The following is a 17831-nucleotide window of genomic DNA, read 5'->3' as shown; positions in this document are numbered from 1 at the left end:
TAACCAATTTATTTGAGCATAAGCTTTCGTGCATTGCATCTGATGAAGTGAGCTGTAGCTCACGAAAGCTTATGCTCAAATAAATTGGTTAGTCTCTAAGGTGCCACAAGTACTCCTTTTCTTGAAGGAGTCAGCAAGCATGTGGTTAAGGATGATCCAGTTGATAGTACATTTGGACTTTCAAAAAACCTTTGAAAAGGTCCCACACCAAAAGCTCTTAAGCAAAGTAGGTAGTCATGGAATAAAAGGAAAGATCCTGTCATTGATCAGTAACTGGTTAAATGACAGGAAACAAAGGGTAAGAATAAACAGTCAGTTTTTGCAATGGAGAGAGGATGCCCCTAAGAATCTGTATTGGGACGTGTGCTGTTCAAATTATTCATAAATTATCTGGAAAAGGGGGTGAACAGTGAAGTGGCAAAATCTGCAGATGATACAAAATCACTCAAGATAGGTAAGTCCAAAACTGACTGTCAAGAGTTAGAAAGGGATCTCACAAAACTGGGTGACTGGGTAAGAAAATGGCAGATGAAATCCAATGTTGATAAATGCAAAGTAATGCACATTGGAAAACATAATCTCAACTATACATACAAAATGATTCCCCCTAATAAATTTACAAGTCTTAAATTTAAGTAAGCTTTCTGTTCATTCATGCAACATTTCTGAGAAAAATCTGTTACAATAAAATTAACATTCTGATTGAGTCTCACAAAGCCGAACAATCAGATCAAAACTTCATCAGCCTGTGAATGCACGCATAGTGCTATGTGGATGCCATGGAGATCCAGACGTAAGTGGGCACTATCTTACCTGAGCCTCCTTCACTCATAGAGTCTAATTATCCTCTTCCTGAGTATGAAATATTGAATAAAGGAATATAAATATAAAATAAAGGGATCAGCGATCCATTTAAATATAACTATTCTGCATCATTCTAAAATGACTACAAAGTAAGTGCTTAGCACCTATGCAGCCATATACCTTCTATACACCAAATTATCACTGTAAATGACATTGTATTATTACTGAAAGATGGGACAACAGAAAAGCCAGCTTAGCCTTCTGCAATCATATACAGGAAACATGTACTATCCTCATATCTCTAGTTGCCACATTTAGACACAAGCATTTAGAAGTTTACATGATTGTTACTTGACTTTTAACATTCAATAAAAACATTCTGCATTCTTCCACATCTGAAAAACACATGGCATCATGTGAAAATAACTATGCTTTATAAGAAGGTGAAATAACAAAGGCCATCACCTTCAAAATGAGGACTGGAAAAACAAGGAATGGCCTTTGAAATGTATGGTTTTAATTTGTTTTCCATTTCACTTTTTATCTTTAACTGCAATGAAACCATGTTCGTGCACATGTGTAATTGAAAATGATCCGCTGAAACACAGGAACAGAAAACAAAATCAGCCATATTAAACGGCTTTTCTTCACTCTCTGAAAGCATTTGGAAGTATTTTGTATGTTACTATACTATATATTTTACTTTTTTATTTCATTTAATTTTTCACAGTGCCCATTAGAAGCAGCAGACATACTGTATATCAGAATACTGTTTGTTTCTAGCCAATTTTTGAAACTGGGAGTGGGGGGAAAAACAAGGGAATTTTTAGGAAACTCAAAAATCACATATGATGCAGGGGAAAAATCCCTTAAATCAGTTTAGGATTTCACTTCTGCACTGACATCCAAATGTGAAACAGGGGTATATGCTGGAAAGTACCATTGAAAATTAATTCTTTAATCCTCCTCCGACAGATAAAAACAGGTGCTGGGTGTTGGAATAATATTTAAAAATAAGATACATAATTTGTTGAGTAATGTCAACACTGAAGACTGTCATCCACCACTAAACTATAAATCATTCCAACAATTACCCTCTCGGGCAGAGGCCTGAGAAGAGAGATTGGCCTGACTACAAAACTCTAGTGTAAACAGACTTTCACATATCAGTGAGGAAGCTCTGGATGACATTGAAGATTGGAGTGACAGAAGTGGGATGAACTAGTACAAGTGAAAGGTCATGCACTTAGCGTCTAATAAAAGAAAGCTACTCACCTTATAGTACTGACAAAAAGAAAAGGGAGTACTAGTGGCACCTTAGAGACTAACCAATTTAGTCTCAAATAAATTGGTTAGTCTCTAAGGTGCCACTAGAACTCCTTTTCTTTTTGCGAATACAGACTAACACGGCTGCTACTCTGAAACTTATAGTACTGGAGGTTCTTTGAAATCTATAATCCTTATCTATATTCCACTGTGGGTATGCATATGCTCCATACACCTGGAGCTGGAGCATTTTGAAATCTGTGTCCATTGGTCTGCACATGGCTTACCTCGTGCCTCTGAACAAGGAGATAAAGGGTGGGGTGGACCAACCACCTCTCCAGTTCTTCTCTACTGTGAATCAGAGAAGATCCAAAGCAAAGGGGAAGGATGGTGGATAATGGAATACAGATACGGACCACACATCTCAAAGAACCTACAGTTACTATAAGGGAAGTAACTTTCTCTTCTTCAAGTGTTGGTCCCTCTATGTAGTCCACTGTGGGTAACTGACAAGTACTACTCAAATAGGAGGAAGGTACAAGGCTGTAGATGGCAGAGCCAAACAAAGGACTGCTGTTCCAAAAGATGCATCAGCAGAGGAGTCTTGTATCAAGGCACAGTATCTAGCAAATGTGTGCACTGAGCTCCACGTAACTACCTTACAAATAGCAGTAGAGGCACCTCAAAGCAACGCCATATACGTTGCTTGCACTCATGCGGAATGAGCTCTTACCCCATGAAGAGGGGGAAGATTAAACAGCTGAACAAAATACAGCCCGAGATTTATTCTGAGATTCTGTGAGAGGATATAGCCTGACCCCTCACCCTTTCCGCTATGTTGACAAAATAGTCTAGGTCAGCAGCGGTTCACAAAAACAGTGGGTCGGGACCCCAAAGTGGGTCAGGACTCCGTTTTAATGGGGTCACCAGAGCTGGTGTTAGAGTTGCTGGGGCCTGAGGCTGAAGCTGACACCTGAGCCCCACTGCCCAGGGCTGAAGCCCACGCCTGAGGGCTTGAGTCCTGAGTGGCGGGGCTCAGGTTGCAAGCCTCCACCCCCTGCCCCTGCTCAGGGCGGGGGGTTCAGGCTTCAGTCCACCCTCCTGAGGTCATGTAGTAATTTTTGTTGTCAGAAGGTGGTCACAGTGCAATGAAGTTTGAGAACCCCTGGTCTAGGAGGTTTCCTGATTGTTTTCATTCTCTGCAGGTAAAAGGTTCACCAAACACTGAGGGAATAGAGCCTCCTTACTTCTGAGGATGCATGAAGTTTTGGGAAGAACACAGGCAAGTGAATAGACTGGTTCAGACAAAACAAACTATTTTAGGGGTGAATTTAGAATGTAAAGCTAATTAAACTTTTCCGTATAGAATATAGTGTAAGAAGAATTTACCATCAACGCCCCAAGCTCACCAATCCACTTGGTTAAGGTGATGGCTACCAGGAATGCAACCTTCATGGATAGGAGAGCCATGGAAAAGAACCTAATGGTGCAAAAGGGGGCTTAGTGCGTACTGAGAGAACAAGGTTCAAGTCTCGTTGAGGAGTAGGCTTTTTCGTAGGAGGAAAGGTTCTGATTAGGCATTTCCAGAATCTGCTGGTCAGAAGGGGTGCGAAGATTGAGTAGCCCCGTGAAGGTGAATGGTATGTACTGACTGCTAAGGAACTGAGAGACAAACCTGCTGTCTTCAGGGAAAGAATATAGTCCACAATGAAAGGAATATCTGTGGCTTCTGGAGAAATAAGTCTGAAGTGCCCAGACAGTGAAACACTTCCACTTGACTAGATATCATTTCCTAGTGGAATCCTTCCTGCTATTAGAAAGGATGTTTTGTACAGCTTCAGAATACGATTGCTCAAAGGATGGTGCCCATCCAAAAACCAGGCGCTGAGATGAAGTAGATATGGCTTGAGATGTCTAATCTTGCTGTTCCCTGAGTCTGGAGATCAGGAAATGTAGAAATAATGATTGGTGCCTGAGGCAACATGCATAGGAGCTTCGGAAACCAAAACTGTCTGCGCCAGTGGGGGTAATGAGAGTAAGTTGTGCATTGTCCTGCCAAATCTTGCACAAAACTTGAGGCAGAAGTGGTAGCGGAGAGAAGGCATTGTTCAGATGATCTGACCACGAGAGGAGTAGAGCATCACCCTTCCAGTGGTAACCCAGGGCTCCTCTGGAACAGTATATGTTACACTTCCACCAGGGACCTGTTGGCCTCCAAGCAAACAGGGAGTCCCTCTTAGAGCTAAAGTATTTACCACAGAGGTGAGAAGCTCCCAGTCGTGATCACAGTGTCTGCTGAGAGAGTTCACTAGCACATTCTGGTTTCTTGGGAGGTACACTGCCAACAGGGTAAACTGATTGCTGACACACCAGTTGCACAGGCTGATTGCTTCTGAACACATGGGGGGCATATCTCTCGCCTCCTTGTTTGTTGATGTAAGAGACAGTCATAATATTGTCTGACATTACGAGGAACAGGAAAAAGGTTACGCAAGCTCTTTGAACTGCTTGTAGCTCCAGAACATTGATGTGCATTCTGGACTCTCGAGATGTCCAGATGCCATGCACTGTACATGTTGTCTATGTGAGCTCTACAACCCAAGAGAGATGTATTGGAAACAACTGTCCTGTCTGGTGAGGAAGCGAGGAATGGAATGGAATGCCAATGCCAATGCAAACCTGATGGGACAATATCATTTGGGAGGGAACAGTAGCTATGGTGCTCATGGACTGTCAGTTTGGTGAGTACATAGTTTAAAGTCACACTTGTAGGCAATGAAGGTGGAGTCTTCCAAAAGGTGTGATGTAAGCGCATGAAGAGAGAGGGTCATGACAGGTACTCTGGTGTTGGTTATGATCTGGTCTGTGACAACATTCATAGCCTGACACCTGTCTCTCGGCATGTAAGCCCTTGCTGTGATGAACCTAGCAACACGGAGCCAATCATCGAGGTAGAGGAAGATGGTAAAACCACATCATCTGCTATAGGCTACTACAACAGAGAACACCTTAGTAAAGACCCTGTGGGTGGCAGCAATGCCAAAAGGAAGTACTCTATGCTGAAAGTGGTCGGGGCCAACTATGAATCTGAGAAAGTGTCAGAGAGTGAGGTAAATGTCCATGTGAAAACAGGCATCCATGCTGAGAGCGGTAAACCAAGTGTCCTTTTTCAGGGATGGAATTATAATAGATGCCATCATGACCATGTGAAACCTGAGTTTGTGAATATACTGGTTGAGATGACAGAGGTTAAGAATGGGTCTCTAACTGCCTTTCTGTTTGGGGACTAGGAAATATGTCAACTAAAACCCCTCCCTTGCTACTGAAGAGGAACCTAATCTCTCTCTCCTCGCTGTAAGAGACACACCACTTCTTGTTTGAGAATGCTCTCATGAAAGTGGCCCAGAGCGGAGGTGGGGAAGGGGGTATTTGAAGGGTAGGAACACAAACTATCATAAGGGAATTGGGAATAAATTTAACAATGATGAATAATAAGCCCAGTTCTTTTCTCAGCAACAGGACATAGGATTTCCGGGGAGCCACCCCTAAGTGCTACAGAAAAAAGGGAAGAAGAAAAAACTGTACCTCCTGCATAACCATGTCAGATTTGGGCATAAAGAAATTGGCATGTACATGGAGTGTGTTCCTAAACCACTAAATCTGATGGGAAATATCATGTCTGAGTCATTATATAACATTTTAAATATCCAATTTTCTTAAATAGAGAAAATAAAGAGTCATATGATATTTGTTTTATAATATTTATATTTTCTTTAACCAGAAACTACTTTTAAAGTTACACTTTTTGTCCCATTTTCACATTATACGTAAAAATTTTAACCCAAATGTAAACTCTCAGAATTCCAACTCCAGCACACCAACATTTCCATTCAGCTTTAAACAATACCTACGTAAATTAGGTACAAAGTATATTTATTGACTAGCTCATCCACTGTTCACCTTCTACTCCTGGTGGAATTCTGCACAAAAAATTAAAAGTTCTGCGCACAGTATTTTAAAATTCTGCAACATTCTGCATATTTCATTTGTCAAAATAACACACTAGAATCACACCAATTTCAATTATTTTTGGTCGTTTATTTCAAAATACCTGTCAGCAAGTCTGTCTGTAACAATACAGACAACAAAAAAGATTCAGGAATTTTTTTTTAACAAATAGATTCCTTACTAGGCATATAAATACAGAACTCTGAGTAATAATTCATTTAAACTCCAATACAGAACCATATTTCCCACACCCCTCAGAAGCAGTGCAAAGGGGAGTCAGGGATAACGGAGGGAAGTAAATTGCTGGGCAGGAGCCTGGGTGTGAACTTGGAGGGCTGTTGGGTTTGGGTGGGAAAGTATGGAACAGGAGTTTTTGTCTTTTTTTTGGGGTGGGGGGAGAGAGGGGAGGGATTGTTAGGGAGCTTCCCCCATGCAGACCCTGGACGACCCCTAGCCTCTCCCATTTAGTCAGGTACATCTGCTCCTGATCCCATGCGTCTCTGTGCCCTCACCCAGCCACTCCCCTGTCCCTATGTAGCTCTGCCCCACCTCCCCCTGTGTGTCTGCATCTCCCTCCCCCAGTGGCCCTGTGCCTCCACTCCCATTCACAGCAATGGAAGTCCTTAGGATAGCAATAAAGAAATGAAAGCTAAAACGCAGTCCCTATGGCCAAGCCAGCACAATTAACCAGCCAAGCTGTAGAGGAGTCTATCCACTCTGACCTCTTTATCAGTCGTAGGTGAGAGCAGCCAGCCTCTTTCAGAAGCCCACTCTATCCTCTGCTGATCACAAGTTCTTTGTCTCCAGGCAGGACCATGCCAAGTTCACAACTCCACCTGCTGGAGCCTCCCCATATTGAGCATAGATCATTCAGTCCTCAGGGCTTCCATTGCCTCTCTAAACCCTTTATTGCTCTAGCTCGGTTTCAACCAGTTTCTCAGAGACAGATTCATTCCATCCAGACAGCAAAGTGAGACACATGTGTTTTCTATGCTGCTTCAAGAGCAGTGTTAACACTTGTGTCCACTGGATGCAATGCAAAGTACAGAGGGAAACTGAGGCATACATAGTCTTCATAAAAATATTACAGACAATAGCCTCTTTGTCACAACTATAATCATCCTGCTTTCACTTTCATCATATGCTGTTCTGCTATTAAATCAAATCCAAGGGTCTTATATACCATCTTTTGTATAATAAACAAATACTGCTGTAGAACATTTTCTTCATAAACCCACTTGGCACGTATCACCACCTCATCCAACAGACTTTTCATGGGGCAGGTCATGGCAGGAACCGATGGCCCAGGCCCAATGGGTGCCTGGACCAGACAACAGTAACACAAACAGCAAATCATTGCAGAGGCTACTTCCCATATTCCAAACCTCCCAGCAGTTTCAAACAAACTCCATTTAAAAACAAACAAATGCAACAAGAAAAAACCTACTATCGGAATGGAGGTTGTTCGTAACTGTGTAATGTTCATAACTCTGAACAAAATACGTTGAACAAAATACGTTGCTCTTTCAAAGCTTTACAACTGAACATTGACTTAATACAGTTTTGAAACTTTATTATGCAGTAGAAAAATTCTGCTTTCCCTTTATGTTTTTAATAGTTTACATTTAACACAGTACTGTACTGTATTTGCTTTATTTATTTATTTATTGGTTTCTGCTGCTGCCTGATTGTATACTTCCGGTTCCAAATGAGGCGTGTGGCTGACTGGTCAGTTTGTAACTCTAGTGTTTGTAACTCTGAGGTTCTACTGTAGTTTCAACTAGATTATGCTAGACCGAATTATAACAAAAATAAAACATGAGTCATCGGATTTAAATTACACAATTTTATATAATAAAACAATGAAAAATTCAGTGCAGGTGACTAATATAAAGAAACTAAAAGGAAAAAAAAAAGCAAAAAATAAATGATGGAAAGCCAAAACCAGACAAAGTATAAAGACTAACTGAATGGACAAAACATTATAGATCATGAAAGACAAATAGCGATGGGATGATTTGAAAAAAAAACGTGCAAAGATTTATAAGAAGGAAAATTTGACAGAGCACATCTAACAAAGGAATAGAGCAAATAAACATAATAAGTCTCCAGGGTCCTTTTAGTTCCCTCAGATTATAAAATCAACCTAGGAATGCCAGAGATCATACTCCTTGGTGAAAGGGATTCATATCCTCCCACTCAGCTAAGAGGTCTCTCCAAAAACGGAGGTGAGTCTTATGTTTTTCAGGAAAAAAAAATTTCTGATTAAATGTCAATTAAAAGCCACAAAAATATTGTGACCTGATAGATACTCATGATAAAATTTTATTCTGCTACATTCCCATAAATAACAATTTTGACCTTTAGGAAAGTACATGATTACAGATTAGATCAGGGGTTCCCTAATTGTGGTATATGAGCTTAATGTTCCATCATTTCAGTTCACAATTTTTTTAAGAAAGCAATATGTTAACCAATAAAGTTTGTGAGCCACTGTTTTAGATTATTTTACTGTGGACTCAAAAAATTGTGTAATAAAGGTGGAGTATAAATGGTATTTGAAGAAGTGTGACATTAAAAGCAGTTTTATAAACACATATTTACTACTGGTGTAAGTGTGCACAATTCCACAGTGGAGTTTGCCCACTCATGATAGTAGTGAATCTGCCCAAATATCTCACACACAAGGAACATTTTACAGAAACTTGGAATGGGCAAATTACTCATGGAGGTTAAAGAAAATAAAAAGGATTTTGAATTCTGTTAAAGTGAATCTGCTGTTTGCAATATTCACCCAACTCTAACAGAGACAAATGTCTTAATTTGCAGTATAAAAACTTCAGCCTGTAATCAGATAAAAACAAATGTTGATTATTGTAATAAATAAATAAATAAATAAAATAAAAAGTAGCAGAAAATGGTTTAGTAAAAATTTAGTCCAGTTGAGCATATTACATCTCGTATGACATCTGTATTCTATGATCCAAGATTTGGAGCAAAAATATTTCTATTACTATTTCAGCACAATTTGGTGTAAATTTAAAGAGTAAAAGCAATGAGAGAGAAAATATGTAATTTGATCTGTGCTATGGTAAAATATTACTAATTTTTTGCACTAATGTGTGACAGTTTCAGCAGATTAAACAGTCTCAATTCACAGACAATGCAAGAGCATGATTTTAAGAATCTAATATAATTATTTATGATACCTAAGTGAGCTAATTTCCAAGTCAAGCTTTTAAATTGCACATTTTATAACAGACAACTCAGTTAAAACCTGGACCATACCAAACAAGTACTGTACATTGTTGAAAGAATATAACAATCTGTTTCGTAATAACATTAACATTTGCTCAACTCCAAATAGTAATGTTTCTTTTTGCTTATCTTTCACTCTACAATTTATATGAAGCAAAACAAGCTGTCTCAATATATGAGATTACAAAGATTGCTAATACAAATGATTTCATCACATGTCTGTTTACTCAGAGGGTTGGAGCACTGATTAGCATTACATTATTCACCTTAGTGAGACACTTATTAAACACTGTAGGAAAAAGCTGAAATTCAGATATTAGCTTAGCTACTCTATAACTCAAATCAACAGCCATAAAGTTAGAGTCACCCTGCAAAATGCACTTCCCTGAACCAGACAGACCCTTCTGTGTTCCCAGGGAATTCACACTATGAGGCATTGCTTTGGGAGCACAACTTTACTTCTGGCCAGGATGAAGTTCCGCTAGTGAAAGCAACAAAGGCAAGGAACTGAATCAGGTCCCACCTTGCCAGTAGCAGCACCTACTTTCATGAGAGTTCTAGCTGCATGTGGATTCTACCAGAAGGAAGGTTTACAGCTCTTTTCTGATACTTATTCTTTGTGATAAATTGGACAAATCAAATACATATATAACAATGCATTGTGGCATATACTTCCCCTTCAATGCTTCATTCCCATCGATGTAGTGGGAATTCTGTAAGTGTGTGTCAAGGAAACTATTCACCCACTGGATTGTACACATATCTCGTGATAAAAAAAACAAACAGGTAGTGGAGCACAGACTTTTTTTTAGTTTGGATACAAATATGGCCAGACTAAGAACCTGATTTTAATGCAAGCAGTTTTAAGGCCTATAAGTAAGGCCAAGATTTTGTTATGCATATTTTTAGTAAAAATCACAGACAGGTCATGGGCAATAAAGAAAAATTCATGGAAGCCGGTGACCTATCCGTGACTTTTACTAAAAATATGCATGACAAAATGGGAAGCTGCAGGGGTCCCCACACCACCCCTTGGGGCCCAGCTGGGAGCTGCGGGGCATCCCCTCTGCCCGCAGCAGCCCAGGAGCTGCGGGGCACCCCAGCCACCCGCAGCGGCTCCAAGCTCCGGGACACCCCAACCGCCCCGAGCTCCTGGGCACCCCAGCCGCCCGTGGCGGCTCCGAGCTCCCCAGCAGCCGGGAGCTGCAGGGCTCCCCCACCACCCGAAGCACCCTCACTGCCCACAGCAGCTGGAAGCTCCTGGGGCACTCCCTCCCCTGTCCGCAGCAGCTGGGTTCTCGGGGTCCCACAGTTCCCAGCCTCCACGGCCAATGGGGGGACCCTGCAGCTCTCAGGCGCTGCAGGCTCAAGTCATGGAGGTCTATGGAAGTCACGGATTCTGTGAATTCCGTGACAAAATCACAGCCCTACCTATAAGTAGATACACTGAAATTACAGATCACAGAAATTTACAGTGAAAGATTAAAGAAGAGAATGCTAAACAGTTTATATAATCAATTCTGTTTGACAAATAAGATTTTACAAGTAATGTCCGACATTTCTAGTTTTTTATTACTGTTTTGATGCAATGTTTGGAACAAGCAAAGCAGCAATGTACAGCAGAATCCCTCTATGACTCAAAGTCTCTCTCTCAAAAGTAGAGATATTTTTTATCCCTCCTCTAATAGCCAAAAGAACAAACTCTCACCAAACTGAATTTAAAAAAAGTGTTCTTTACAGAGAAAGAAACAGTCAAGAACTGCAAGCAGCTCCCCCAATGTCCACTTCTCCTAACAAATAAAAGAGCAATACATTACAGGCATTTCAAGATAGACAAAGATCAAATTTCACAGTTAGCTACTTAAAACAGCAAAACCCGTCTAAATTCTAGCCAGAATCAAGTGGTAGAACGACAACAAAACTGGTATGCTTTCAGGAATGTAATACTGAACGGCAAGGTCTTGGTGGAAACAAACAACACCACTACAGATACTGCTATCTTGTTATTAATTAATCTGTATCTTTAAAAAAAAAATCCAATCACAGCCTTAATACATCAGTAAAGTCCAAAGTTAATCAGACAAACAACTGTATTTCTTAATCTCTCCAGTCTGCCTTTTGGGGAAAAAGTGGACGTCAGATCATTTATTTCAGAATGTTTACTTGCCTGCCCACTTGTATACAGGGATTTTAAAACCACTACTGCAGTGGAAAGCTGTCTCAAAATAAATGACTTTCAAGTAAAACCTATTGGGTAAGCCAGTCAACCAATCTGTTCCTCAGTTTATTAATCTGTAAAATGAGTACAATGATATCTGCCTCCTCATAGGAATGTTGTTGGGCTTAGATAATGTTCGTAGAGCACTTTTAGTCCTCAAATAGAGTCTTAAGTAAAAAGCACTGGTATTATTAATACACACATTACAATCCCAAATAAAAGCTATTCAAAAGAAACAACCCATGAAAAAAAACTCTTATGTACATCAAAAACTAAAACCGACAAATTCAAGATTTTTTTTGCACATAGACAAAACTACTAACTCAAGGAAATACACCTTTTATAAGAAGGTATCTGTGTACTGAGACTGTGAAAACAAACCTCTCTTACAGTATTATATGCTGTTTATAAGAAGCATTTTACTTTATAATGTAAATGCAGTGAAAAGACACGAGGATATTTCCCCAATGTTCAACATTCTGTATTTGCTCATTACAAGTGAAATATGAAAGGAATAAAATAAGGCAATAGAGCAAACCTCAGTAGGCAGAACGTAACTAGAATAACCAACACAAATCTTAATTTATCAACCTTACAAGCTTTATATATTTAGTCATCAGAACAGCCTTTTGCATTTTGGATTCTTAATGCAAAACAACAGGAAATAAAAACTGCTTATCAAGTTATTTTATATTAGCATTATTGTGCCATTCAGGAAGGTATTTAAGCATGCGACTTAAACTTTAGACCCTCCTGTGCTGCTGGCATATTGGCCAGTCCAGTTCCTGCACTGATTATGTGCGCTCGCTAGTCATGGTACGTCTTTCCAGGTAATGACAGCGCATTCTATATCCTCTTGTCACCGTACCTCTGCTTGAATTCTGTCAACTTCAGAAGTTTTCCCCTGTTGAGGCCTTCGATGGCTGCTTTAATTTCACTGGGTGTTATTTATTGGTCCCTCTTCTATTTCTAACTTAACATAGGCATTCCTCTGGAACCTGTGTATGACTGTGGCTCTACACAGTTTAATATGGAATGGAAATGGTATTTTCCTTCAGCTGGCTTGTTCTTCATGTGTTTCCAACATCTGTCCATAAGAGTCCCTGATGGGCATCACCCGTCTTGAACTGGTTCTTCCTAAGAGGTCTTTCACTATTCTGTAGAGTTCTTTGAAGTCTCTCTCAGTGGTACATCTTGTGCCTCTGCAGACTTCTCCTGAACCCAGGCATTTCTGTCTTGCCTGCTTCTCTTCTTTATTTTTTGACTTTTTCTCTACATCTTGCATCTGCCCGTAAAAGCTCTGCCTGTGTCTTGCTCTGTCCCTTTTTGCCTTCAGAACTTTCTGCTTGTTAACTGCTGCCTGTGTTCCAGATGTAATCCATGCATCTTTCTTCTACACCTTTTGGAGGTCCAGCTGTCTCAACTACGGTCTTCAAATTTGACCATCTATCTTCCAGACTTTCCTGAGCCTGTAAAATACTGTAACTGTTGCTAAAAGCAATCTGATCTGTATTTTGTTGTCCTTGAACTTTGCTATTGCTGTAACACTCTTTTTGTCTGTCTTTATGATCTTTTTAAGTTTACATTGTAACGTGGCCACTAAAAGATAATCATCCAAGCCAACATCTGGGTAGGGACACTCCTCAAAGATGATGCTCATCCTTGAGATAAACACACATGGTCTATCTGGTTAACAGCTGCATTCTTTGCTGATCTCCATGTGAGCTTGTGGATCCTCTTATACTGGAAGAGACTGACTCCTATCTTTAGAGGGTTTGTGCCACAGAGAATCAAAAGCGGTTTGCTATTATCAGCATGGATGCCTTCCACTTCCTTGCCTATGATATCATGGTTAGGCACATTATCCAAAATTTGCTGTACCTGCTCAAAGAACGTATCCATTTCAGGGTCGCCTGCTGAATTTGTTGGTGCATACACTTGGATTATTGTACACTTGATATGTCTTGTTTGCAGACTGGCTGTTATTCTGCCATTCATTGGTTCTCAAGCCAGCAGGGTCTTCGCTGGAATGTTATCCTGCATAATTCCTACACTTCTTTTGTGCATTCCTTCTCCTGAGTATAAGACTGTAGCACCACCAGACAACATCTTGTCACTCCCTGCCCTTCTCATTGTACTGACACCAAGTATGTGTCAGTGCAATGAAACATGGTATTGTTTTCATATTTTGTGTAACTTGTGCCAGCTTTCCCTTACTACACAAAGTTCATACATTCTATGTGCCTACTCTTGTTAGAAATATGGTCATCAGCATTTGATGTCTCGAGATCTCTGCTTCCTTTCAGTTTTCACTGAGATCTTCGGTCTTGAGCTCCATCTGTACTTAGCAACCTCAAGTTTTAGTTTAACTGAACTGTTTCTGCTGCAGTAAGGTTTTACCTGCATGGGTCACAAATCCAACTGCAGAATCCTCCTCTTTTAGCCAGTGGGACCAGCAGTGTTGCTAACAGTGCAGAGCATTTGACTAGTGGTGTTGAAACGAATGGTTAAAGTTCAAATTAAGCATGTGTTTAAATGTCTTGCTGAATCAAGAGTCTATATGATCATCCTAAATGTTGGATTGATGGGTGAAGGATAGGGAACCTAAATTATGGTTCCTAATATCATTATCTGTGCGTTTTATTCTGAGTGAATACTAAGCAGATATGAGCAAGTTCTGTTTGGTTCTTTAAGGACAAAACTTCAAAAATCACATTTCTGTCTGAAAACTGTTTGCATACTATAGCTAAACACCTAAGATTACGATAACTAACAGAAGCGGGACAAAAATATTTCTCTGTTTTTCCAGTTTGTTTACTCTGTCCATCTGATAGTACTTTGTGTACAATTAGCGTCATCATTTCCCCATATAAGTCAGTTTCTCCCCTACTGAAAATATTCAGGCATCCACAGGAGAGAAGAAAAATATTTATTAAAAATACTAAAGAATTTTAAAAAATCAGGATGTATTAATTAAAGGGTGCTCTATCAGAAAATTATGTTTTGTCATTTAAAAAAAATTAAGTTGACAGTGTCTTTAACCTTTGCATTAATATATATGCATACACATATACTTATATTTCTATATTTGCTGGTTTATAGCACCTAGAGTATTAAACAGATGCCATATAAACTGAAAAACAGATATAGAAAGCTGCACATTATCACCATGTATGTTTTCTAACTTGTTTCTACAGAATTCTATCCCTTTTCTCACCGGTATGTGAGGTGGCTGCTTTTGTTGTCATGAAGACAGAGAGATATCTGCCTTTATTTATTTATAAATACGAAACATATGTAGCAGTTCAGTCATTATTCAACAAAATCCCACGCAGACTCTCTCACTTTCATCATCGTTTTTTAAAGAAGCCTAAATCTTTTCATATCAAAAAGATGCAAATTTGAGTGCCTTCTACAGAACTGCATCCCAGTGCACCAGAAACTACTGGAGGGCTTAGCAGAACACTTCAAGGAAGAAAGGATGCTCATGTCTTTGGGGGCGATAAACAGTTAAATATTTAATTATAAGAATGTAAATAATATTATTGCTTAACTATATCTTTTCTCTGCCTTGTCTTTTAAATTGTAAGCTCTTCAGGCAAGGACTATTTGTATCCTGCTTGTACAGTGCTTAGCACAATGGGCCCCCAACCTTTACACACTACAACAACACAAATAATAAGTAATAAAGAAATGGGTAATAAATGGAGGCAGATAGAATAACACTTTTTTAAAAAATGGAAACAATAAAATCTGCTGAAAAAAATCTATGAAATTCAGCACAAGTTCAAAAAAATAGCCATCCTAAAACTTGTGTACAAAGATCATTCTTTTCCTGTGGCACAAATGCCAAAATATTTTCTAACTAAAAAGGCAGATGAATTTAAATACACAAGTTCTCCATCATCCAGTATGTCTGACTGGATGAGCAAGTAAGGACCTTCTGCAAGTTGGCCAGCATTTGCACTGCTTAAATTACATGAAATGCAACTTTTCATCCATATGCAAGCTTCTGATGGATTATTTCTCTGCAAATACAGCTGTCTCTGACATCTCTGGTTTCTGTTCACTGCCATATCATCACATGACAAAAAGTTACAATTCAAAATTCTTAACCATTTTAAATGTTTTGCAAACACTGACTGGCACTCATCTTTCCATCAGCATAACTTTTAACAACTGTTTTAAATTAATACTTGCCATTTTTGGCAAATATACTGGTTTTTACTAAAGATCTGTTTAACAAAATTAATTAACAAAAATATTTATGAAATAGGTGAACAACTCTGCCTGCCAGGGATGCACCATTACTGGAGCCTTTTTTCCTGATAGTCACAGGACAGCTAGTGCTATCATGTAGTGTCAGAGAGTAATGTCACACAGTGAAATGCTGTATAATACAGAATAGAAAAGGAATTCATGATAAGTTTCATTCAGCAGTAGACAACATGGGTAAAATGTTTTATGGTGCAGAGTGATGCTTCTTTTGAAGCTGACAGCCTGAGGAGGCTATATATATACATATACACCTATACACATATACATATATACATATATATATATACACACACACACACACACCAGTTATCCTTTTTATAGCATAGCTGGCTTTTTGTTTAATAAAAAAATAGAATGGCTATTTAACTTACAGTAACTTTTGTTCTTCAAGATGTGTTGTCCACACAATTCCACTTTTGGTGCATATGTGCCCTATGCGCATGAGATCAGATTCTTTTGGCCAGCAGATTCTGTTGGGGCCATGCCTGCATCTTAGGCATCATAGAGTTTAAGGCCAAAAGCGACCACCAGATCATCTAGTCTGACCTCTTGTCCTTGCCCACCCCCTACCTGAAAGCATAAAGGGTGGAGTGAATCCAATCATCCCTCAATTCCTTCACCAACAAAGGTTCCTGGAGGAGTAGAACGCCAAAGGAGCAAGGAAGGAGGGCAGGTTGTGCAATCCATGTGGGCAACACATCTCAAAGAACCACAATTATTGCAGGGTATGCAACCGTTCTTTCTTCTTCAAGTGAGCATCTAGCACTCTTGGTGAGCATCCGATGAAGTGAGCTGTAGCTCACGAACGCTTATGCTCAAATAAATTGGTTAGTCTCTAAGGTGCCACAAGTACTCCTTTTCTTTTTGCGAATACAGACTAACATGGCTGTTACTCTGAAACCTAACAAGCAGTTGTCTGTTTGCTTGAAGGTGGGTTGTAGGAGTCCTCAAACAATGACAGCAGGACAGTCCTACCGAAACAAGGATCTGAACTGGACGACTCTACCAAAGAATAGTGTCTTGTAAAGGTGTAGACTGAGCTCCACATATCTGCTCTCTTTGCTACTCACAGGTTGGACTATACAGTCAGAAGAACACATGTGATGCTGTAATATCATCGTTACATACAATGGACAGCCTGTAGTTGGGAGGAATAGGAGTACTGAGGAGGGTATCAGAAGGGATGTTCCCTATGAGTCCTAGATCTTTTCCTGATACCTCTTATGGAATTTCCTCTTCAGTCTCTTCCTGATTCTATTGTGCCATCCAAGGAGAGGGAGGTGAATGGAAGATAATTCCCTGATGTTTCTAGAAGGGGATGAGGAGGAGTAAATGTCATCTAAGGAATGGACCATTCTATATGTAGTGTCTTGTCTCTGGGGGGGGAAGAGGTTGGTGTGATGGACTGATATGTCTGTACATGTCTATATCAAATTGTGACCATTCCTTGACTCCACCATTTTGAAGAACATGATTTGCATTTTGAGTGTGTAGCTGTGATTGCCTAGAGATGGCAAGGATAGACCAAGGCAGCTTATTTTATGCCAGTCACCTCCATGAAGTGACTAACAAAAGAGTTGCCAAGGTGATTGTCAGAACAATGAGTTTGCTAAAGAGGGTGGCCAAACTAAAGGAAACTGGTTCTTCCCCTTTGTCTGCAGGGGAAACTAGGACTTTAAATACCTAACTGGGGCTTTGAAGCTGGTCAGGGAGTCACATGAGAGAGGGGACAGAAACTTTAAGAGCAGGGTTTGCTCAGTTTCTCACTCTCTCAGCAGCCAAACAACAGAAGAAATACATGGTTCAGAGGGCTGAAAGGGCCAACCTCCCTGACATACAGACTGGACTTAAGGACTCATCAGAAGGGGTGAACACAGACTTGGGGGGAGAGTGTACAGGCTTTTGTTGTTCTGTCTAAACACCAGTAACTCTTCTACGCGTTGTTACTGTGGTTTTAGAAACCCCTGTGCAAAGCCTGTGTTCCTTGCTTTACCTGCCA

At 39.9% G+C, this 17831-nt stretch overlaps 2 protein-coding genes across 4 annotated transcripts in view; one reads left to right on the top strand and one right to left on the bottom strand.

Annotated features, from left to right (window-relative positions):
* SNN (stannin) overlaps window positions 1-3290 on the top strand; it is a 73563-nt gene extending 70273 nt beyond the window's left edge. Inside the window, exon 3 of the transcript XR_006284250.1 lies at window positions 3276-3290. The gene's annotated coding sequence lies outside the window, so the exon portion shown is untranslated. The remainder of the gene's footprint in view (window positions 1-3275) is intronic.
* TXNDC11 (thioredoxin domain containing 11) overlaps window positions 1-17831 on the bottom strand; it is a 100636-nt gene that overhangs the window by 48053 nt on the left and 34752 nt on the right. The gene's annotated exons all lie outside the window — the stretch shown is intronic.

Source organism: Chelonia mydas, chromosome 10 (genome assembly GCF_015237465.2).
Source record: "Chelonia mydas isolate rCheMyd1 chromosome 10, rCheMyd1.pri.v2, whole genome shotgun sequence".
Taxonomy (NCBI): Eukaryota; Metazoa; Chordata; order Testudines; family Cheloniidae; genus Chelonia; species Chelonia mydas.
Note: the sequence above shows the minus strand (reverse complement) of the source record. Positions and strands in the feature narration are given on the sequence as shown.